Raw genomic sequence first — 7,199 nt, 5'->3', positions numbered from 1 at the left:
AAAATGAGGTTTGGGCTCTTTTCACCTAGAGTAAAGCCCTGGTGCCCAGGATAGTTTGACAGACTCAACACGCCCAGCGGAGTCCTGCAGCCTCCTGACAGCACGTTCCCATGCCCACTGTTCTCTTTGCTTTACTTCCCCAACATCATTATGCTCATCAGAATTTTTAAAAAATATATTTTTATTGATTTCAGAAAGGAAGGAAGAGGGAGAGAGGGATAGAAACATCGATAATGAGAGAGAATCGTGGATCGGCTGCCTCCTGCACGCCCCCTATTGGGGATGGAGCCCACAACCCAGGCATGTGCCCTGACCAGGAATCGAACCCTGATCTCCTGATTCATAGATTGACACTCAACCACTGAGGCACGCTGGCCGGGCTCATCAGGACTTTTTAAACCTGGATTTAAGGTATTCATAACGGGACTAACCCTACTCCTTGGCTCATGGCATAGTTATCACTGATCTACGCAAGCATCCTCCTTTTTAGTTTCTGTAATCCAACCCAAGAACAAAATCCCAGACAATAATTTATACAAACCCATATCTTTGTCTCTCCTATATCCCTGCCACACTCATGTAAGGTAACCATTATCCTACATTTTGTGTTTAACATTTCCTTGTTTTTTAAAATAATTTTTTAAGATTTTGTGTTTTTAACATTTCCTTATTTTTTAAAAGAAATCAATATATATGCATGCATGAGCATAATATTTAGATTTAGTTCTTGAATTTTATAGAAGAGTTACCTTAAATTTGCCATTTTAAAACACAACATTAAGATGTATTCTTGCTGATGTGGATATCTATAATTCATTGATTTTCACATAATATCCCATTATGGGTATATACCACATCTCCTGCCTAATCGGCATTTGAGTCTCTTTTAGGGTTGTGTTGTTGGGGTTTTTTGCTTTTACTCAGGTGTTGTCTGACTATGTTTCTATGTGTCCCTTGGTGCACAGAATGATCACTTCGCTGCTCTCCCAGAGTAATTATATAAGTGAACTAGAGGCCTGGTGCATGGGATCTGTGCACCGGTGGGGGGGGGGGCGTGGCCTGCAGGGATCAGTCTGCTGCAGCAGCAGCCGCTCATCCTGGTCAGCGCAGTGGCTGTGCACCCGCCCTCTGAGCAGCTGCTCCCTCTACGGGAGCACACTGACCACCAGAGAGAGGGGGTAAGCTTCTTGGTTTTGTTTGTTCGTTTGTTTGTTTGGGGGGGTAAGCTTCTTGACGTTGTTCTTGGCAGAAAATAAGTGGGGCCTCATCAAATCAAAAATCTCTCACAGCCCAACAGAATGACAAGGCAGCCGCAAACAAGGACAGCCACTTCCAAATCCTGTATCTGATAAAGAACCAGCACCTAAAATATATGAAGAACTTAGACAGTCCAATATAAAACAGAAAAACAATCTGATTTTAAAATGGGCAGAGGACTTGAGCAGACATTCTCCCAAGACATATATATGGTCAACAGGTACATGAGCAGATTCTCAACATCACTAGTCATCAGGGAAATACAAATCAAAACCACAAAATACCATCATAACCGCCAGAATGGCTATTATCAAAAGGATGAGAAATAAGCGTTGGCGAGGACGTGGAGAACAGGAAGGAAACCTCCCGCACTGTTGTAAATTGGTGCAGCCACTGCGGAGAGAAGTATGGAGGTTCCTCAAAAATTAAAAATAGAACTACCACATGACCCAGCAATTCCTCGCCTGGGTATGTCGCCAAAGGAAACAAAAATCACAGTCTCCAAGAGAACAATGCACTCCTGTGTTCGCTGCAGCAAGACTCATAACCGACCAGGGATGGAATCCCCCAAGTGCCCTCAATGCACCCAGAATAAAGAAACTGTGGTGCATACACATACATATATATATCGGAACATTATTCAACCTTAAAAACGAAGGAAATCCTGCCATTTGAGACAACATAGATGGATGGGCCTTGAGGGCATAGTGCTAACTGAAAGAAGCCAGAGAGACAAATACATACTGTATGTTCCCACTGTGAACGTAAAAAACATTCAAACCTGTAAAGCATTTTTGTGAGTTTATTTGAGCCAAACTGTCGACAATTGCCAGGAAGCAGAATCTCAAGGGATGGGGACAGTGCTCCGGAGAATGGTGGCTTTTCACCTTGTTTTATACATTACAACCAAAGGAGGAAGGTAGGTGAGTTACATGAAATCCATTGGTGAGAGATTAGGGAGGCGGGAGAAAGCAAAGGGGAGGAGCCACTGGGATTGGGTAAAAAGTAAAATGATAGACAGAGGATTCTTTTACTTGGGTGGGTACAGGATAGTTAACAGTCAACAATTAACATGATAACAATAACAATGAGGGGATTTGTGTCTCTGTCCTGGCACCCAGGGCATTTGATTGTACCCTGAGGGGTCCAGGAAAAAGGGAAGTTACAAGTTACCCTGACAGTTCAAGGGTGTGCTATCATAGATGCAGAAAGACAATAAGCTCAGTTAAGGTAAAGGTTGACCTTGTCAGGGAAGACACCAGCCTAGGCGGTGAGTCCCCACATAGCTGCATTTAGTTAAAGTTTAATTTCAGACCATCCTTGTGGTGACGTTAGGTCTTAGAGTTCGCAAGACCACCATGCAGGCCTCCCTGAGCGTGTCAGGTCAGCACGTGGCCCCTCTGTCCACACACTTATATGTGGAATCCAGAGAACAGACGGGTGATTGCCAGAGACAGGGTGGGGTGAGCAAAATGGGTGACGGTGGCCAAGCTTCTGTTAAAGATTAATTAGTCCTGGAATGTAAGGTACAGCAGGGTGGCTGCAATGAATAGCACCTATTGCGTATTTGAAAGTTGCTAACAGAGTGGATCTTAGTTCTCATCACAAGAAAAAAAATTTGTAACTATGCATGGCGGTGTAAACTTACTGTGTTAATCATTTCACAATATGTACCAATATCAAATCATTATGTTGTATAACTAAAACTGATACGTTATACGGCTATTATATCTCAATTTAAAAAGTCTTTACCTACTCTATGCTCCAAGAATTGGCTTCCTACATTTTCTACTTGATCTTTCCGTCCATACTCTGTCTGGAGTAGGCATTTTGTACCTGGTGTGGGTGTTATGGACTGAACAGGGTCCCCTCCCAATTCACATGCAGCCCTAACCACAGAACATGACTGTATTTGGACATAAGGCCATGTGAAATGAGTTCACATGGGCAGGTCCTAATCCAATCTAACTACTGTTCTTATACCAGGAAAGGTGGGTACACACAGGGACACCAGTGATGCTCGGCCCAGAGCAACCGTCTGTGAGGAGGCGGCCCTCTGCAGCCAGGGAGGGGTCTCAGGGGAAACCAGCTACCTGCACTTGGGTCTTGGCCTTCAGCTGCAGAACCGAGAGAAAGTCCATTTCTGTTGTTTAAGGACCCAGTCTGGGGCACTTTGCAATGGAAGCCTAGAGAAGTAACACAGTGTAAGGCATAAATTTAATTTTGTAGATGAAAAAAAGGCCACAGGCCAACCTGACTAACTTGGGGAAGACCTGTGTGATGGCCTTACAAACTCAAGAGACCTAAAGTAACCACAAAAACGGTCTGAAATAAAAACATTTAATTAAACAGCAGTTTGTGGTGGGTAGTCATGTCCGAGGCCAGTATCTTCCCTGATAAAGATCAACTTTGATCTTTACTGAGCCTGTTGTCTTTTTGCATCTACGATAACATACCTGAGGAAGGTCAGGGTAACGTGTAACTTCCCTTTATCCAGACCCCTCAGGACACAACCAATGGGGCAGGGCACCAAGGGTGGAGAGCAAAGTCCCACATTATCTTCTTAACTAGAGGCCCGGTGCACAAAATTTGTGCATGGGGGAGGGCCCTCAGCCCAGCCTGCACCCACTCCAATCCGGGACCCCTCGGAGGATGTCCGACTGCTGGTTTAGGCCCGATCTCTGCTGCCTAATAGCTCGCCTGCCTGCCTGCCTGATCACCCCTAACCACTCTGCCTATATGCCTGATCGCCCCTAACCGCCTCTGCCTGCCTGCATGATCTCACCCCTAACTGCTTGTTCCCCTGCCAGCCTGATCACCCCTAACTGCCTCTGCCTGGGCCCCCACCACCGTGGCTTTGTCAGGAAGATGTCCAGTCGATCCGGTCTAATTAGCATATTACCCTTTTATTAGTACAGACTAGAGGCCCAGTGCACAAAAATTTGTGCACTCGGGGGGGAGCGGGGCCCCTCAGACCGGCCTGTGCCCTCTCACAGTCTGGGACCCCTCGGGAGATAATGCCCTCCTGGCTTAGGCCTGCTCCCAGGTGGCAGAGGGCAGGCCCAATCCCTAGGTGCAGCCCCTGGTCAGGCTCAGAGCAGGGCCTATTGGGGAGTTGGGGCGCCGCCCCCAGTCATGCACAGAGCAGGGAGATTGGGAGGTTGTGATGCCACCCTCAGTCACGCTCAGGGTAGGGCCAATTGGGGGGTTGGGGCACTGCCCCCTGTCACACTCAAGGCAGGGTCGATGGGCAGGTTGCGGTGCCACCCCGTCATACACAGAGCAGGGCCAATGAGGGGGTTGGGGCGCTGCCCCTTGTCACGCACAGAGCAGGGCCCATCAGGGGGTTGAGGAGCGCCCCGCTGTCACTCACAGAGGAGGGCCGATAGGGGAGTTGGGGCACCGCCCCCTGTCACACACAGAGCAGGGCCGATCAGGGGGTTTGGGCGCTGCCCCCGTCACGCTGATCCCAGTGCCGGGAGGCCTCGTGGCTCTGCTGATCCCGGTGCTGGGAAGCATATTACCCTTTTACTATATAGCATAGAGGCCTGGTGCATGGTTGGGGGCCGGCTGGTTTGCCCTGAAGGGTGTCCTGGATCAGGGTGGGGGTCCCCACTGGGGTGCCTGGCCAGCCTGGGTGAGGGGATGATGGCTGTTTTCAGCTGGTCACACACCCTTCAGGGTGGGGGTCCCCGCTGGGGTGCCTGGCCAGTCTGGGTGAGGGGCTGAGGGCTGTTTTCAGGCTGGGGGTGACTGCAGCTCCCAATCGCTCCTTTTTTTCTTTTTTTTTCTTTTTTAATTCTGGGCCAGCTTTAGCTCTGAGGCTCCAGCTCTGAGGCCTCTGCTGCTGAAAGCAGGTATCTGGTTTGTTTGTGTTCTATAATCGAAACTCTGTATCAACTCCAGCTCTGAGATCCCAGCTTGCTGAAAGCAGGTTTCTGGGGTTTTGTTTAGCTTCTATATTTGTTACAATGTTTCAAACTGCCAGCTCAGAGGCTGGCAAGGCAGGCAGGGGACGTTGGAGGCCGCCGTCACTGAAAGCAAGCAAGCCTCATGTTCGCTTTCAGCTGCCTGGCTGCCGGCTGCCATCTTGGCTGGCAGTTAATTTGCATATCTCGCTGATTAGCCAATGGGAAAGGTAGCGGTCATATGCCAATTACCATGTTTCTCTTTTATTAGATAGGATTGTTGACTATTAACTATTCTGTACCCACTTGTATAAAAGAATTATGTGTCTATCATTTTACTTTTTATCCAATCTCAGAGGTCCCCCCTCTTTGCTTTCTCCTGCCTACCTAATCTCTCGCCAATGGATTTCATGTGACCCACTTAAGTCTCCTCCTTTGATTGTAATGTGTAAAGCAAGGTGAGAAACCACCATTCTCCGTACGTAGCATTACATAAAGACACTGAGATTCTGCTTCCTGGCAATTGTCCACAGTGTGGCTCAAATAAACTCACAAAAGTTCTTCACAGGTTTGAATGTTTTCTATGTTAACAGGTTTTTCAATATGGAAAAACCATTTGTTTCCAGCGCCATTTACTGACCAGCCCCTCCATCCTGGGCACCGCCCTCACTTCTCAGCATCCCACACACCTGTGGGTGTACTTCCCAGCTCTCTGCTCTAGTCCACCGGCACCTGCTCCTGTGAGAGGACCAAATTCTCCCGACAGCTACAGCTTCATGACCCCCGTGAGGCTGGGAAAGACAGGCCCCTTTAGTTCTCCTTCCAGTGACCTTGCTGGTTTCGATCACTTACACTTTCACAGAAAGTTAAAATATCAGCTTGTCAGGTTCCACTGAAAAATCCCATTGGGACTTTACCTGCATTTGCATTACATCCACAGAACTAAAGAGAAATGGTTTGCAATTAAACATCCGTCTCCACTGAAAAGTACATTTTCTTTTGTGTTCTATGGACTGCAGTTCCGGTTCTGTCCACAGGATGGCACCACCAACCAAAAAATCAAATGTCACAGCCGACCCCATAACACAAACACAGGGTTAATATTGTATTAAATGCCCAAGGGTTTTGGAGAGCGGACCTACATTTCATTCGAAACGTTCAATAGCCTATCCAATTCTTGGTACATTTGGTAAAGATGTGTCAAGTAGTATGCGATAATCAAATAAATGAAATAAGGAAAAATATGACAATCTCTTCTTCACAGTCCTTTTACCATAGGAAACCATAACCAATTATAGATTAAAAGTTCATTACCAAACAAGAGGACAAAGGCACGGTGAAGAATCGATCTGGAAAGGAAGGCTGAGTTTCCTAACCCAGCGAGCCCAGAACAGGAGGCGAGCGAAGTCCCCAGGCTGAGGCCCTGGTTCCGCCCGGCCCGCCGCGCGCGCCCGGGGCTGGAGAGGGCTTCCCTGGAGACGCCCGAGCGCGCCCGCCGCTCCCACCGCCCCATTCCTTCCGGCCTGGGAGCTCCTCCTGCTCCACATCGGGGTGAACAGACAGGAGGTCTTAGGAACGTGTCCACTCCACGCAAACGTGTCCACGGCATCTGAGATGACAGATGGGCCGCGGGCGGCCTCGGCCTGGGCACCTCCCGGCCAGGAAGGGGCGGCCTCTGGCTGAGCGCGGGTTGTTTGTGCTTCTAAACATTGATGTGATATATGAAGTTATCAATGAAGTGCTCTCCCAATTCTAGTCTAAGCTTCTCTAAATTAGCATAACATTATATTTATTTTAAAAGTTAATATAGGTAAAATAACACTTTACTGAAATAATATTAGTTTTACTAATGCTTTGATGAAGAAGGGGCCCCCGCCGCAGGAGCAGGGACCGCGGTGCCCTGAACCCCCGGGGGGCCCCGGGGTGACGCCCCTCCACTGGCGCTGGGCGCACCCCCTCCGCCTCCCAGGAGCACGTGACGGCGACATCCCTGCGAACCCGCACCCCGCGCGGCACCTGCCCGCTCACCTGGCG

This window comes from Myotis davidii, unplaced genomic scaffold (genome assembly GCF_000327345.1).
Source record: "Myotis davidii unplaced genomic scaffold, ASM32734v1 scaffold496, whole genome shotgun sequence".
Classification (NCBI taxonomy): Eukaryota; Metazoa; Chordata; class Mammalia; order Chiroptera; family Vespertilionidae; genus Myotis; species Myotis davidii.
This window is presented reverse-complemented; position numbering follows the sequence as displayed.